This window comes from Aotus nancymaae, unplaced genomic scaffold (genome assembly GCF_030222135.1).
Source record: "Aotus nancymaae isolate 86718 unplaced genomic scaffold, 86718_ANA_hifiasm-v0.15.2.pri h1tg000012l, whole genome shotgun sequence".
Taxonomy (NCBI): Eukaryota; Metazoa; Chordata; class Mammalia; order Primates; family Aotidae; genus Aotus; species Aotus nancymaae.
In genome coordinates this window covers 27551014-27568966 of record NW_026988423.1, presented here as the reverse complement: position 1 = coordinate 27568966, position 17953 = coordinate 27551014, and the positions used below count along the sequence as shown (strand labels likewise).

Sequence of the window (17953 nt, the reverse complement as noted above, 5' to 3'; positions counted from 1 at the left end):
ACCTCTTGGTCAGGCACCCTTCCCAGGTGGAGCGCCTCTTTCCAAAAAAACAAAAACCAAAATTAAGATTTACTACATTCTCTCTTTTTATTTGCCATGATCTTAACATTTTAAAATTTATCCTTTATGTCTTTATTCTTACATTGAAAATCTTGGTTCCTGACATTATTACTGTTTACTGCATTAGTCTTCAATATATAACATAGTTTTAAAGTAATGAAACAAATATTATGACTACAATTAAGCTATCAAAGCCTAACTTGTGTGTGTGTGTGTGTGTGTGTGTGTGTGTATTTGTTTGTGTCAGGGTCTCATTCTGTAGGCCACGCTGGAGTGCAGTGGTGCAATCACAGTTTACTGCAGCCTCAAACTCTTGGGCTCAAGTGATCCTCCCACTTCAGCCTCCCTGACTGGCTAATTATTTTATTATTATTATTATTATTTTGTAGAGACTGTGGTCTTGCTATGTTGCCCAGGCTGGTCTTGAACTCCTGGCCTCAAGCGAGTGATCCTCTTGCCTCAGCCTGAAAAAAGGCTGGGAATACAGGCACAAGTCACCACACCTTGCCCCATTTGTGTTTAGCATATATTTCTCTATTACTGTGATCTAAAGTCAGTTGAAATAACTATTTTCCCTGAGAGTTTACATACCCAATTAATTCATAGTTAATTTTTTTCATTAATGTTTAGGGATTATTTTTTAAATATAATACAATTTTTGAACATAGAAATCATTTCTATGTTTCCAAAATCAAATTTGTATAAAATATATTTAAAGAAATCTTGGCCAGGTGTGGTGGCTCACGCCTGTAATTCCAACACTTTGGGTGGCTGAGGCGGGTAGATCATGAGGTCAGGCAATTGAGACCAGCCTGGCCAACATGGTGAAACCCCGTCTCTACTAAAAATACAAAAAATAGCTGGGTGTGGTGGCGTGTGCCTGTAATTCCAGCTACTAGGGAGGCTGAGGCATGAGAATTGTTTGAACCTAGGAGGCGGAGGTTGCAGTGAGCCGAGATTGCGCCACTGCACTTCAGCCTGTGTGACAGAGTGAGACTCTGTCTCAAAAAAAAAAAAAAGAAAAAGAAATAAAGAAAGAAATCTTGCTTCTGTGTTCCTGCCTATCCTCCTCAACTTTTATTAGTTTAAAATTTTTTTTCAATGTTTCTTTTTGAGAATGTAAGCAAATACATATTTATACTTGTTTTCTGTTTTTTACACAAATGGTGTCACTCTCTGTCTCACTCTATATATATTCCACATCTTTTTTTCACTTAATATATCCTGGATACCACTCTCCATCAGCATATACAGCTCTATCTCATTATGTTTTTTATTTTTATTTTTTGAGACAGAGTCTTGCTCTGTAGCCCAGGCTGAAATACAGTGGCATGATCTTGGCTTACTGCAATCTCCGCCTCCCGGGTCCTGGTTCAAGAAATTCTTTTGCCTCAGCTTCCCGAGTCACTGGGATTACAGGCACATGCCACCAAGCCCAGTTAATTTTTGTATTTTTAGTAGAGATCGGGTTTCACCATGTTGGCCGGACTGGTCTTGAACTCCTGACCTTGTGATCCGCCCACCTCTGCCTCCCAAAATGCTGGGATTACAGGTGGTGTAATCCCACCTCCCCCAATCTACCTCATTACTTTTTATAGCTTCAGAGTTTTGTTTTTTGTGTTTTTTTTTCCAGGTCAGATGGGTAATGTGCCGATGTCATAACAAGGTTCAAGGGTGGCACATTTCACACAAGCGTGTGGACACCCAATCTTCATGCTCGTGAACTACAAAAGGATTGCTTCAGAGTATTTTATTGCATCCATGTAACCATACTTTATTCAACTAGTTGTTAATAGACATTTGAATTATTTCCATACATTTGCAATTATAAATAATGCTACCACATGATTTACATGAGATATAAACTTATGGTATAAGTTATGACAACTTATACTATGAGATTTACCATGTGTATAAGTCATTTTGAATTTTTGCTCCTGTATCTTGGAATAGATTCCTAGATTTCTGGATCAATGGGTAAATGCACATATAATTTTTTGAGATATTTACAAATTGCATTCTAATAAGGTGGTCCTGTTTTGAGTCCTCAACAATGAATAAGTGTCTGCTTTCCCATCTCTTTATCAATAGGATACACTCTCAGACCATGGGATTTTTGCCAGTGACGGATGACAAGTAGCATCTCAGTGTGGTTTTATTTTGCATTGCAGTTATTTTGAGTGAGATAGTGTATCTTCTCATGTGTTGGATGCCATTTTAATTTTTTTTTTCTGCTGTAAACTGTCTATTCAAGCCTCTGCATGTACCTTTAAGGATATTGACACACAACAACATTTAATCTCAAAACAAGCCAGTGAGGGTTGGCATCATTATTCCCCCGTATAAAGATGAGGGAATGGCAGATTAGAAAGGTTAAGTCATTTACCCAAGTTTACACAACTAATATGTGACTGAAGTCAAGCTGCCCAACTGTTAGGCCCTGTGGATTCTCCATAGATCTATTTCCAGGAGTAAAACTTGGAGCTCCTGTGTTTTGCTTTTAATAAACGGTCAGTGCGTGGATTCCCATCTGTGAGACAGGACTGCTTCAGGAGGTCTGTCATGGTTGGGCCTGGGTGGTGAGCTGTGCTTGTAATTCGGAGGATGGTACCTCATGTGTCACCTAGGAGCACCCAGCAGACGGGCATTTTGAATCTCAATGCAGAGGACAACGGGGAGAGACCTGCAACCTATTTAATTCTGTTAGAGAATCAGTGAGGTGCTTGATGAAGCCATTAACTGGGGTTCGTGTCTCCATTCTACTTATACGACTCCAGGAGGGCAAATGCTGATGGAAATTTATTGATTTCTTTTTCTGCCTTTACCGAATGGGTCAAAAACATGGTATAACGCTGCTGGTTCCAATTAAAATCACCTGTTAGCTTACAAAGGTTGGTCCTCTCCACCCTCCCCTTCCTCCCCGCATTTAAAAAGGGTTTAAAAGATTTTCATTTAATTGATTTGCTGTAAAATGCCCTTTACAATTACCCAGATAAACTAGGTGTCACCTGTGGAGTAAGAGCCAATTTGAGCTGTTTATCAAGACTTCGCCTCTGGCCACTTCTCACCCTGGGATCTTGAGTCTCTGTATTGATAGCTTGCATCTGTCAACATTGGATATTTTTAGTGGGCTGCAGAAAGCTTTTAGGGAGATGGGGATGGTGGGGCTGCATCTTTGAGCAGGTGAAGAAAGCAAGATGGGGTTTTTTGTTTGAAATGAGAATGCCCTATTGTGTTGAAAACAAGTTCAGAAAATTAGCCCTGCACCCGTATGCCTAAAGGTAATCAGAGTTGACCCCATTTAAATACCAGTGAGCCTCAGGAAATGGAAAAATGGGCAGTGGATAAAATTTGCCCAGTTTCTCTTGGTTTTGTGTTGAGCTGTGCTTAATGTTAGGAAGGAGAAGTTGAGGAGCCTCTGTAAAAGTTGTCTATGAAGTGACATTTGCGTCCTTTGAGCTGATGTTATAGGAAATAACGGAGAGCTGGAAACACAGAAAGAAAGACACAGAGACATTTATTCTAGGTCGTGTGTATTTCTGAAACTGTAAACTCAAATTCACTTGATCATGGGAATGGCATTAGTTCTAGCTGAAAAATTGTGGGCAAAATTAGTACCAGATGGTCCAGTGCGGTGGTTCACGCCTGTAATCCCAGCACTTTGGGAGGCTGAGGTGGGCAGATGACCTGAGATCAGGAGTTCAAGACCAGCCTGGCCAACACTGTGAAACCCCATCTCTACTAAAAACATGAAAATTAGCTGGGTATGGTGGTGGGTGCCTGTAATCCCAGCTACTTGGGAGGCTGAGGCAGGAGAATCGCTTGAACCCAGGAGGTGGATGTTGCAGTGAGTTGAGATCTTGCCATTGCACTCCAGCCTGGGGGACAGAGGGAAGACTCCATCTCAAAAAAAAAAAAAAAATTAATGTCAGAAAATAAAAGACAGGTACATATGAGAGGGGAGAAGCAAATTCTGGAAAGTATAGACCAGTATTCTTGAAATTGATCTTGGCAAAATTCTAGAATACATTACAAAAACAATGTTTTATGAGTCTTTGAAAGAGGTTTGTTATTCGTTTAGAATGAACTATAATTTCCATTTTGACTGTGATCAAACTGGTTCATCAGGGAAGTGCTGTAGACACAGGTGATTGAAGATAATAAATGACAGGACATTCACGAAAGCTCTTGACACAGAGTAGCTGCACAGCAATTATCAGTTGCTCTATCTACTTCAGGACTTCATAATAGTCATCATAGGCTGGGCCCAGTGGCTCACACCTGTAATCCCAGCACTTTGGGAGGCCAGGGTGGGTGGATCACCTGAGGTCAGGAGTTTGAGACCAGCCTGGGCAACATGGTGAAACCCTGTCTCCCAGGCTGGAGTCAAATACCATGATCTTGGCTCACTGCGACCTCTGTCTCCTGGGTTCAAGCGATTCTCCTGCCTCAGCCTCCCAAGTAGCTGGGATTACAGGCACCTACCACCACACCCAGCTAATTTTTGCATTTTTAGTAGAGACAGGGTTTCAACACATTGGTCAGGCTGGTCTCGAACTTCTGACCTCAGGTGATCTACCCGTCTTGGCCTCCCAAAGTGCTGGGATTACAGGTGTGAGCTACCACGCCTGGCCAGGATACATATTTCTTGAGAATTTATATTCTGGTAAAGTGCCTTATACACAGTGAATGATTCATAATTCTTGCACAGTTTTTAAAAACTTTTTATTGTAAATTATGTAAGACTTACAAAAATAGTACAGGCCGGGTGTGGTGGCTCATGCCTGTAATCTCAACACTTTGAGATTCCCAGCTACTTGGGAGGCTGAGGCCAAGGTGGGAGGATCACTTGAGGTCAGGAGTTTGAGACCAGCCTGGCCAACATGGTGAAACCTCATCTTAAAAAAATAAAATCGTACAAAGAATTTCTATATCCTCTTTACCTAACTTCTCCAAATGTTAACATATTATATAACAACAGTACAAGGATAAAATTGGGAAATTAACATTACTACTTAATTCATTACTATCTCATTCAATTATTGTTATCTGCTTCAATACTGTCCTCTTTATGATCCATTATCCAAATCAGTATTACAGATTGCCTTTATTTATAAGCCTGTTTTAAGCCGGGACAAAGTCTCAGTTTTTCTTTATCTTTCCCAACCTTGACACCTTTGAAGAGCAACTGTCAGTTATTTTGTAGAATATTTCTCCATTTGGGTATGTCTGTATTCATTGCCATTAAATTCAGGTTATGCATTTTTGGTAAGGATACCATATAAGGGATGCCATGTCCTCCTCAGTGCATTATATCAGGAGGTACGCAATAAACTTTAATCACTTGGTTAAGGCTATATATGCCACATTCCTACGTTGTGAAGTTATGACTTTTCTCACTGTAATTAATAAGCATCTTATAGAAAAATACTTAGAGACTACATAAATATCATGTTTCTGGTAATAATTTCATCCATTAATTTTAGCATCCATTGATACTTTCTTTAAGCAATTTTTACTGTGATCTTTGCAGTTAGTGACTTGCTATTTGCATCACTCCTTCTGCATTTATTAATTGGAATGCTTTTCAAACAAATAAATGAGGAAGAAAGGAAAGTTCTTTCTTCCTCATTTATTTGTTTATTCAATTTTTTATTTAAATAAGTATGGACTCATGAATATTGGTTTTAATCTGTGAGTTAGCATTTATTATTATCTTTAAAAATTTTTTGTTGTTCAAATTGTCCCAGATCTAGGAGCCCTACCAAGTTGGCTTGTATCATTTCAACATGTATCCATCATTTTTTGAGCACTTCCTTAGTTACTAGCTCCACAAGATGCCCTATGTTCATTCTGCTCTTCCCTGCCCCAGCCATGTAATCAGCTATCTCTTTAAGTAGACTGGGTTTCTTTTTACCAGAGAATAGTATTTAGAAAGTTCTGGGCACTAGATGCTTACTGCTCCTGGGGTGTCATTGTTTCCTCACTCAGTGGGCAGGGCTAGGAAATACACATAGGTATACACTTACACACATCTTTACTTCTCTATTAACAGCTATGACTGTGCCGGGTGCAGTGGCTCACACCTGTGATGTAATGACTTTGGGAGGCTGATGTGGGTGGATCACAAGGTCAGGAGTTCAAGACCAGCCTGGCCAATATATTGAAACCCCATCTCTACTAAAAATACAAAATTTAGCTGGCATGGTGGTGCGCGCCCGTAGTCCTAGCTACTTGGGAGGCTGAGGCAGGAGAATTGCTTGAACTCGGGAGGTGGAGGTTCTGGTGAGCCGAGATTGGGCCACTGCACTCCAGCCTGGGCAACAGAGTGAGACTCCATCTAAAAAAAAAAAAAAAAAAAAACTATGACTTTATATTGATATCTCAGTTCCATTCCAGCAGTTAGGGTTCATTCTATTATTTTCCTTTCTTTTGTTTAATTCCTTTCTCTGACAGTAAAAAATTTGGTGCTGCTGGGTACAGTGGCTCACGCCTGTAATCCCAGCACTTTGGGAGGCCCAGTTGGGCAGATTATGAGGTCAAGAGATTGAGACCATCCTGGCCAACATGGTGAAACCCTGTCTCTACAAAAAATACAAAAATTAGCCGGGCGTAGTGGTGCATGCCTGTAATCCCAGCTACTGGAGAGGTTGAGGCAGGAGAATCACTTGAATCTGGGAGGTGGAGGTTGCAGTGAGCCGAGATTGCACCGCTGCACTCCAGCCTGGTGACAGAGCAAGACTCCCTCTCCACCATCTCAAAAAAAAAAAAAAAAAAATTGGTGCTTATGATTCACAATATATTTACTTATTTGTTCAACACTACATATAAAACAGTTTTAGAATTTCTAATTTATAGCCTGTGAAAAACAAATTTACTAAAGTCAATTTTACTACAGTAAAATATTGTGTGCTCTTTACCTTTATAGTACATAGATAAATAACAGTCCAAAGGTACTTCTTTTTCCCACCTCTTTTATTGTGGTTATGTTATTAACTTGAAATAAATTCAGTGCATATTTTTAAACATAAATAGCATTTGTAAAAATATACTGAAAAAGGCCAGGCACAGTGGCTCACGCCTGTAATCCCAGCACTTTGGGAGGGCAAGGTGGGCAGATCACGAGGTCAGGAGATAGAGACCAGCCTGGCTAACACGGTGAAACCCCGTCTCTACCTAAAAATACAAAAAATTAGCTGGGTGTCATGGCATGCTCCTGTAGTCCCAGCTACTTGGGAGGCTGAGGCAGATGAATCGCTTGAACTTGGGAGGTGGAGGCTGCAGTGAGCCGAGACCAAGCCACTGTATTCCAGCCTGGGCGACAGAGTGAGACTCTGTCTCAAATACATAAAACACCGTCTATATGGAACTGTCTCTCTCTCTTGCAGACACCTTGAAGGTTGGAGAAACATCCCCAGGCTAAGTACTCCGGAGCCTGTAGGAAGATTAGAACCCTCATCTCTTCCTACCGTACTCCTTTCTCCGGATGTCCTTAACTGTTGCTGTATCACCTGTTTCCTTGATCCTATGGGAAGAAATTCTCACAACTGCTTTAAAAGTCCCAGCTTCAATCTAACCCACCTCCACTGAACTTCCCATTGCTTTGGCTGCAGGTCAAATAAAACCTTGTTACTTTTAATACCACTTTTGTCACTGGGGAGTTTTCCATGCTGTTAGCCCTACCTGGACCAAACATCTCACCGCAAACCCTTTTCCTTTGCGCCTGTGCTGAATATGGCCACCAGGTGGCGCTTTAGAGTCTCCTGCGGCCCCATTTTAAAAGTCAGCAGCTTGAGTTCGGTTGACTTTAGAAAGCAAAGTATTCATGAGATGGGAAGAGATATTCTAGTTACCTTTTAATTTTAGTTAACAAATTCCCTGGCTAGGCGTGGTGGCTCACTCCTGTAATGCAAGCACTTTGGAGGCCAAGGCGGGCGGGTCACCTGAGGTCGAGAGTTCAAGACCAGCCTGACCAACATAGTGAAACCCTGTCTTAAAAAAAAATAAAGAAATTTCCTGCCATTTAAATCCAAGCAAAATGAAGAAAAAGAAGCACATTTCAGCCTCTGTCCTCTTCTTTGCCTAGGAATCTTGAACTCCTTCCATCTTTTTAAAACTTCTCTCAAGGAAAAACAAACACATACCGGTTGACAGCCAAAGCGAGTTTATCTAAGAGTGACTCTGCTCCTTGGTCTATCGGCTTCTGCCAAAGAAGTTCAGACAGGACGCCAAGAGGCTGAGATTCAGGTAGAAACTCCACCACTGACTCTCAGTACTTTCTTGAGTTACTTAGTTTTTTTTTCGAGCTTTAGTTTTCTTAAGTGTAAAACAAATACATTGAGCTCCATACTCTCAAATACAAATCCCTCAGATGCCAGGTGGATACCATAAATCCATGAAGAGGCTGAAGAGGGGTTTAGTACAACAGGATCTTGTACTGACTAAACTAGAATTACAAAATGCATGCTCTACAAATATTTATTGAGTACCTACTTGATTCATGTTTACATGATTTTGGGCACTCAGTACAAAGTTGTAAAGACTCAATAACTGTTTGCTGAATTAATGGTATTAAATGGCCAGCCAGAATAGTAAAAATGAGAAAAGAAGATACTAACAAGTGTTAGTGAAGATGTGGAACAACTGGAAATCTCATACCCTGCTGACCCCTATATCTTTGCACTCCAGTATATTCCAATCACTATTTTTTTTTTTTTTTTTTTTTTTTTGAGACAGAGTCTCTGTCACCCAGACTGGAGTGCAGTGGCATGATATAGGTTCACTGCAACCTCCACCTCCCAGGTTCAAGCGATTCCCCTGCCTCAGCCTCCCAAATAGCTGGGACTACAGGTATGTGCCACCATGCCCAGCTAATTTTTTGTGTGTATTTTTAATAGAGATGGGGTTTTGCCATCTTGACCAGGCTGGTCTTGAACTCCTCACCTCAAGTGATCTGCCCACCTCGGCCTCCCAAAGTGATGGATTACAAGTGTGAGCCACCATGCTCAGCCTTGAATCACTACCTTATGTTGCGTGGCAAGAAAGATTTTGCAGATGTAATTAAGTTTACTAATCAGTTGATGTTACAACAGGAAGATTGAGTGGGCCCAATCTAATCCTATGAGCCCTTTAAAAGCTGAGAGTTTTCTTCAGTTGGGGGCAGAAGAGGAAGTCAGAGAGATTCAAAGCTCAGGAACGACCTGATGCTTTGTTGCTGATTTAATAATAGAGGGAGCCCCTAGGCCTGAGTGTGGGCTCTGGAAGCTGAGAGCAGCCCTCAGCTAACAGCTTGCCAGTAAATGGAGACCTCAGTCCTATATAACTGCAAGGAACAATTCTGGCAACAACCCCAGTGGGTTTGGAGCATAATCTTCCCTAGAGCCTCCCAGTGAGAACCTAGATGAGCTGACACCTTGATTTTGACCTTGGAAGCAGAGAGACCAGTTGAGCCTGCCTGGACTTTTGACCTACAGAACTGCGACATAATAAATGGGTGCTGTTTTAAACTATTAAGTTTGTGGTAATTTTCTGTGTAGCAATTTCACAACAAATACAGACACTCAAGCAGCTCTGTGGAGAGATGTACAGGGAGAGGAACAGAGGCTCCAGCTGAAAGCCAGCACCAACTTGCCAGCCATGTGAGTGAGCCACCTTGAAAACATGGATCTTCTGTCCCCAGTCAAGCCTTCAGATGACTGCAGCACTGGCTGATGTGTGGACCACCAATTCCCGAGGTCTGAGCCAGAAACACCCAACCAAGCTGCTTGGGAATTCCTGACTCACATACGTCATTAGAGATAAAAATTGATTATCGTTGTTGTGGGCCCGTAAGTTTGGAGTAAGTTGTTATGAAGCAGTAGATCACTAATAAGTGCTCAGTAAGTGTTTACAGACTGATTGGCCACTGTAGGGCATTATAGCCAAGCAAGGAAATTTCAGGCATCTCTGATGTCTGGCGTCCCAGAATTCCAACCACACCTGCAGCCCCATCCTCACTAAGGCAGATCCTTCACCTAACTGTCTTTCCCTCCTGCTCTAAGGAAGAATTCCTGGAATTCCTGCCTGAGGTTCTCAGGGTCTAGACTTGCCTGAGTTGCTCTGAACATGCTTAAGTTTACTTGGCATGAAAACGAGAGAAGGCTGTGTGCGGTGCCTCACGCCTGTAATACCAACACTTTGGGAGGCCAAGGTGGGTGGATCACCTGAGGTCAGGAGTTCAAGACCAGCCTGGCCAACATGGTGAAACCCTGTCTCTACTTAAAAAAGAAACAAAAATTAGCCAGGTAAATTAGGCAGGTGTGGTGGCACACGCCTGTAATCCCAGCTACTCAAGAGGCTGAGGCGGGAGAATCGCTTGAACCCAGGAGGCAGAGGGTTCAGTAAGCCAAGATTGCACCACTGCGCTCCAGCCTGGGTGACAGAGTGAGACTCTGTCTCAAAAAATAATAATAATTAAAAAAAAAAGAGAGAGAGAGAGAGAAATATCTTTCCTAAAATGGGAAAAAACATTTTTACTTCACAAGAGTATTGTAAATTAAGCAATAGTGGTATGAACACAAAACACGATATAGGCATTAAAAAGATAGAAAGAAGCTCTGTATAGAGAGATCGTGGAACACGGACCAAGACTGTTAATAATAGACAACAGATCTATTTTTAAAAGAAAAGAGCAAGGTTTAGAACAAGGTGTATACTTGGCTCTCACTCTGTTAGGAAAACTAATATTTCAAATATCTCTGGTAATAAAGATTGTCTTTGTTTTTCTTGTTACCTGAGATTGCCTTTTTTTTTTTTTTTTTTTTTTTGAGATGGAGTCTCCTTCTGTTGCCCAGGCTGGAGTGCAGTGGTGCAATCTCAGCTCACTGCAACCTCTGCCTCCTGGGTTCAAGCGACTCTCCTGCCTCAGCCTCCCAAGTAGCTAGAACTACAGGCATTCACGACCATGCCTGGCTAAGCTTTGTATTTTTAGTAGAAACGGGGTTTCACCATGTTGGCCAGACTGGTCTTGAACTCCTAACCTTAAGTGATCTGCCCACCTCGGCCTCCCAAAGTGTTGGGGTTACAGACGTGAGCCACTGCACCCAATCCAAAATTGCTTTTAGAGAAGATATTTGGATGACTGGGGATGGGGAGGAGGGAGAGCTCTTTTCACTGTATAGCTTTTTGTATCTTTTGAATTTGGAGCCATGTGCCATGTATTACCTATTAAAAATAAATGCCTTCCTTGGATAGAAATTATAGGAGCTCACCAATTTTCAGCTTGCCTTTTCCCCTCCCTTAACACATTCACATGCAGCTAGAACTCCCTCCACACCCACCTCTGTTCCCCAGCATACTTGAACATACAGCCAAATGCTCTTCCTACAACCACATGGCTCCAGCATTTGTACAAGGGCAATAGTGCATCTGCTGCACTCACAGACGTCCCCATGCGTGGACCCAACAAGCATGCAGTCCTGTGTGTATGTGTGTGCTTGTGTGTACACATATCTATATGTGCCTTTGACCCAGCCCCTACCCTCTCCCCTTATCTGTGTCTGCTTCCTGGGCGTGTACACCTGGGTAGATGTCCCTAATTACAAGGTGAAATAGGTTAAAAGTATCCTACTTTAGAGCACTAACTGGGCCTTATTACAGGTGACTGTAAAACTCTAATTAGAGGAAGACTCATTCATTGCTTAAAAAAAAAAAAAAAAAGGCCAGGTGTGGTGGCTCATGCCTCTAATCCCAGCACTTTGGGAGGCAGAGGCAGAAGCAGGCAGATCATAAGGTCAGGAGATCAAGACCATCCCAGCTAACAACGGTGAAACCCCGTCTCTACTAAAAATACAAAAAATTAGCCAGGCGTGGTGGCATGTGCCTGTAGTCCCAGCTACTTGGGATGCTGAGGCAGAAGAATCGCTTGAACCGGGGAGGTGGAGGTTGCAGTGAGCTGAGATCGATTGGGCCACCACACTCCAGCCTGGGAGACAGAGCGAGACTCTATCTCAAAAAAAAAAAAAGAAAAGAAAAGGAGAACAAGGCAGACCTGAAAATGAAAGACCTGAGTGACAAATATAGCCTCCTTCAGACAGTTGAGAAAAGGGGGCTTAATTGCCCTTTGATAAAACTGGGGCAGTGAGGAAACAGCGGGGGGGTTGGGGAGAGGCCAGTAATCAAAGGAGACTCCTGCAGACAAGACCTCTCCCCAGGGAGCTCTCCCCGCCACCCCGCCATTTCGCTGATAACTGTCACTTGCCTTCCACTGCTGGTGGGACAGAGGAGGAGGAAGTGGTTACTTGTATCCAACTTTCTCCTTCTTCTACTCTCTGAGCTCCCTCAGGAATCCCAGGCCCTTGGTCCCCTCCCACCTATCAAAATCCATTCTCGTGGGTCCCACAGGAATGGGCTTGTGAACAGGACACACGTTCTGATCCTGACCTTGCCACTCACTGGCTGTGTGACCTTTGTGAGGCACTTACCTTAAGCAAACCTGTTTCCTCAATTCCAAACTGGGCCAATAACATCTTTTCTTACAGAACTGTGAAGATGCACAGAATGGTATATGAGAAAGTGCTTTTTAAACGGCAAATTCTTGTACCATTATCAGCCATTAGGAACCAGATCGAACATTCTTGGAAGACAGGAATCACGTCTTAGTCATCTTTGCTTTCAGGTTCCTGCCTCTAATAGGGTGGAATCGAAGAGTCATCCTCACTGTGGGGTAAATGGCAGACCATAATCAATAGGTTATCTTTCCCTTGGTGTGAACAAATGGACAAAACCTTTGGCAACGGGATGACGCTGTGGTGGCCATACCATCGATTCTAATATTTATTGACATTTACTGTGTAGCAGGCACTATCCTAAGCAGTTTATATGTATTCTCATATTTGATCCTCACAAAGTCCTTAAGAGGAGCATATGATCTCTACCATCTGCATTTTAAAGATGAGAAATAGAATCTAAATTTAAGAGCCTTACCTCAAACTGCACTGCTAGTGAGTAGGGGAGCAGGCCTTGAACCAAACCTACATGCCAACCATGTAGACGCTCGGCCCCAGCCAGCAGGTGGTGAATGCCATATGGGTTTTGGAACCTTTTTTTCTTTTCTTTTTTTTTTTTTTTTGTGGCAAGTCTCACTCTGTCACCCAGGTTGGAGTGCAGTGGCGTGATCTCCGCTCACTGCAACCTCTATCTCCCAGGTTGAAACGATTCTCCTGCCTCAGCCTCCCAAGTAGCTGGGATTACAGCTGCCCGCCACCACGCCCGGCTAATTTTTGTATTTTTAGTAGAGACAGGGTTTCACCACGTCGGTCAGGCTGGTCTCAAACTCTTGACCTCAGGTGATCCGTCTGCCTCAGCCTCTCAAAGTGGTGGGATTACAGGCATGAGCCACCATACCCGACCAAGATGTCTTAAGTAATCTATACTTATTTATAATTAAAGGCAATAAAACTGTTGATTAAAGGTTCTCATTATCATGCATTAGCCAACATTTATTCAACAAACAAGTATTTAGTACTTGCTATCTGTATGGTGCTGTGCCCAGTAATTGAAATACATTGACAGTACATTGATAGATACTATCTCTTCTTTCTTTTCTTTTCTCTTTCTTTCTTTTTTCTTTTCTTTTCTTTTCTTTGAGATGGAGTCTCGCTCTGTCACCCAGGCTGGAGTGCAGTGGCACGATCTCAGTTCACTGCAACCTTCACCTCCCAGGTTCAAGCAGTTTTCTGCCTCAGCCTCCCAAGTAGCTGAGATTACAGGCACCCACCACCACACCTGGCTAATTTTTTTGTATTTTTAGTAGAGATGGAGTTTCACCATCTTGGCCAGGTTGGTCTTCAACTCCTGACCTTGTGATCCACTTGAATCGGCCTCCCAAAGTGCTGGGATTACAGGTGTGAACCACCACACCTGGCCTGATACTGCCTCTTCTTTCATGGAACTTTCTGAGTATTCCAGTTGAATCCAAAGACACTAGACACTTCTGTTCAGCACTATCTTGGGTAGATAAATATACATCTATTATTAGGCCTTTTGCAATATCTGAAAAAAACAATCATTTATTGAGAGAACTATGTGTCAGACATGCACTGAGCACTTTATAAATACTTGCTTATTCTTTTCATGTCTCTCTTCCACCTTCATTAGAAGGCCAGCTCCATGTTTGTTCAACATCTCTAAGGCCGACAATACCTGCCACATAGTAGGTGCTCAACAAATGCTTGTTGGCCAAATAAATCATCTCTAATCTTAGTCTTAACAATTCTGTGTAATAGATAGGATTATTCTTCTACTGATGAGGAAACTAAGACTCGAAGAGATTGAATAACTTGCCCGAGTTCTTGCTACTCTGAGTGAAGTGCAGAAGTGTGAATGCTAGGTCTGTCTGTCTTTCTCCTTTTAGTCTCTTTCACCAGAGACGCCTAGAGCCAGGGACACCAGGTTTGACCACTCTGAGATAAGATGTAAATATGCAAAAGTGTGCTTGTGAGGAGGAAGTGGTCAGTGTGCAGGGACCAGAGGGAGAGAGAGGAATGAGACTGAGAACTTGGAATCTGAAAGGCAGTGGGTGATGCAAAATTTTTACTGTATTAGAATTGTGTTTTAGAAAGCTTTTTTTTCTTTTCTGAGATGGAGTTTCACTCTTTTTTTTTTTTTTTTTTTTTTTGAGACGGAGTTTCGCTCTTGTTACCCAGGCTGGAGCGCAATGGCGCGATCTCGGCTCACCACAATCTCCGCCTCCTGGGTTCAGGCAATTCTCCTGCCTCAGCCTCCTGAGTAGCTGGGATTACAGGCACGCGCTACCGTGCCCAGCTAATTTTTTGTATTAGTAGAGACGGGGTTTCACCATGTTGACCAAGATGGTCTCGATCTCTTGACCTCGTGATCCACCCGCCTCGGCCTCCCAAAGTGCTGGGATTACAGGCTTGAGCCACCGCGCCCGGCCGGTGAGTTTCACTTTTGTGGCCCAGGCTGGAGTGCAATGGCGCGATCTCGGCTCACCACAACCTCCGCCTCTCAGGTTCCAATGATTCTCCTGCCTCAGCCTCCCGAGTAGCTGGGATTATAGACATGCGTTACCATGCCCACCTAATTTTTTATTTTTAGCAGAGATGGGGTTTCTCCATGTTGGTCAGGCTGGTCTGGAAACTCCCAACCTCAGATGATCCTCCCACCTCGGCCTCCCAAAGTGCTGGGATTACAGACGTGAGCCACTGCGCCCGGCCAGAAAGATTAATCTAGCAGCAATGTATATGGTGGCTTAGAGTTCAGAGAGATGGGACCAGTGTCATTAATTCATCATTTTAAGAGGAAGTAACCAGTCATTGAATAGAGGTGATAATAAGAATGGAAAAGAGGTCATGATGTCAGAAGAAAGTCAAGTGCCCGAAGTAACGGAGCCAAATTCAAGTTCAGAGAGAGATTTGCAGTGACAAGTACAAGAGGCAGCATCTCTCTATGGTTACCTCCCCATTCCTAGAGTTACCTCCCGGTGGGTGGCAGCTTTTGCTGTGCTGTAGGATTGCTTCACACCAGTCACCTTCGTGGCAGAGCCTCTGGTAAGTCATTCCTTTAGTAAGTATTCTTGGTGCACTTGGTATTTTATAGGCTCACAGCATCAGCATCGTCACTTTTTTTGCACTTAGTTCAATAAAATGCATTAAGCCCATACTGCGTTAGGGTTTGAGATATACAAGCAGAGGTGTGGGACTCTGTCAGGCTTCCTACCTCCATCTACACGTGACCTCTGCCTTTTGATACCTTCAACCACGAAATGGGAATAATAACACACCTATCTTACAAGGTTGCTGTAAGGATTAAATGAGTTAATATAGGGAAAGCAAAGAGAACAATGCCTGGCATGTAGTAAGAGATTTGTAAGTGTTTGCTAATGTTATATAAAGCCTCTCTCCTCAAGGACACAATTGGATAATAGGATGCATATAGGACACTGCGATAATAGATGCATACACAAGGGACAGAAAGAGTTCTAAAGGGGACATTCTTACAGTTACCCTTTCCATTGTTCAAACTCTCCCTCCCACTGAGAACGGAGCTCTTTTCACAGTTTCCACAGTTAACGTTTCATCCCAATTCCTCTCCCCAGACTGCTCAGTGAGAAAATGAGGATTAAATCTACCCAAGCTCCACAGCCTTTGGACTTACTGAGAGTGTGTAAGAGGCAGAGCTCCCATGCAATTTTGGAAGTGACCTTTATCCCCTTCCCCCTCTGCAGAACTGCCAGGAATGAAATCTTTGTTTGGGACAAATGAGATTATGTTCTCTTTGGAGAAGACAATCTCCATCTCTCCCTGGACACAGATATTCATTTGCCTGCAATGAACCTGCAAGGCAGATGAGCCTCTGAGATACCCTCTTTCTTGTTCACTTAGGGGTGAAAAATTACCAGCAAGAAACCAATTAGCATCCTCTACAAGCAGGTCCCAAGCCTTCTGGAGCCAATTCTTTTCCTCCGTCTTCTGCACACAAGCATCATCTGCTTTGGGGTTTTGTCCTAATTGAGTCAAACCTGTGCTGTTATCATTTGTTCATTGTAGCCCCAAGAGAGAAGAGAAAAGGAGGGAGGGAATGAGGGGCCTCTGTCTTCCTTTGTCTCCAACCCAGAGGAAGAGGGAGAGGGTGACTGGCCAAAGGGATCAGAGGTCAATGATGGAGGAATTGCCTAGAAACTGAGTGGTTGATTTACACGTAATGAAAAGCGATACAAATGAATCTTTCTTGAATACTTATTATAATATGTACCAGGCACTATAGTAAATGCTTTATATGGATTAACGGAATTATCACAACTCTCCTGTTAGTTCCCATTTAAAAATGAGGAAAAAAATAAAAAAGTGAGGAAAAATAGATGCACTAAGAGGGTAAGGACTTGCCCAAGGTGACACAACTAGATAGAAAGGGAAACCAAGGCCGGGGCGGTGGCTCACGCCTGTAATCCCAGCACTTTGGGAGGCTGAGGCGGGTGGATCACCTGAGGTCAGGAGTTTGAGACCAGCCTGACCAACACATTGAAACTCCATCTATACTAAATATAAAAAATTAGCCGGTTGTGGTGGCGCATGCCTGTAATCCCAGCTACTTGGGAAGCTGAGGAAGGAGAATCGCTTGAACCTGGGACATGGAGGTTGCAGTGAGCCGAGATTGCACCACTGCACTCCAGCCTGGGCCACAAGAGACCACTCTGTCTCAAAAAAATTAATTAATTAATTAATTAAAAAAAGAAAAAGAAAGGGAAACCAAGATTTGGGCCTCCACACGCCTGTCCCGGGCTCATAACTGTTCATCTCCTAAGCCAGCTCATTGGCTGTATTTAAGGAGCTAAATTATCAGTTGCAACATTGAAACAAAGACTCAAGTTCAGCTGCTGCTGCAAAGAAAAAACAAAAAAACTCCTGCTGAGAAACCAGCAAGCCTCTTTCTTTTTCTTTTTTTTTTCTTTTTTCTTTTTTTTTTAGATGCCTTCTCTTTCTGCAAATGTTCACAGCAAGCCTCTTTCTTTGTGATCTTCTAGTTATTTGGGGGAAAGCCATGATGTGCACCGAGGAGGGAGTGTTCCCCTGCTACAGACTCTGACCTGGCTGCAGCAGGGGAGCTGCAGAGGAAAGAGAAGCAGACTTCAGGGAGCTGTGACCTAATGCGGAAATACTTGTAAATATCGGGATAAGCTAAGGCTAGTTAATGTCTACCTTTAGGGGCAAACTGTCTGAATCCCAAAGCCCAAACTCCAGAGGAAAGCACTCGGGCCTCTCCTGCTGTGGCCTCTGCCAACCTCTGCAGCCTTGGCGTTCACCTTCGATGAAGACAAAGATGAAATTTTTCTCTCAAGTAACATCTTCTTCTCATTCTAACCCCACTGGCAAAGCCTGACACCCTCCATCGCTGG

At 43.0% G+C, this 17953-nt stretch overlaps 1 non-coding gene across 1 annotated transcript; it reads right to left on the bottom strand.

Moving 5' to 3' along the window:
- Window positions 1-1692: 1692 nt before the first annotated feature.
- LOC135274692 (small nucleolar RNA U13) lies at window positions 1693-1796 on the bottom strand. Its single transcript, XR_010342473.1, has one exon. It is a non-coding gene; the product is annotated as a small nucleolar RNA U13 (small nucleolar RNA).
- Window positions 1797-17953: the final 16157 nt, after the last annotated feature.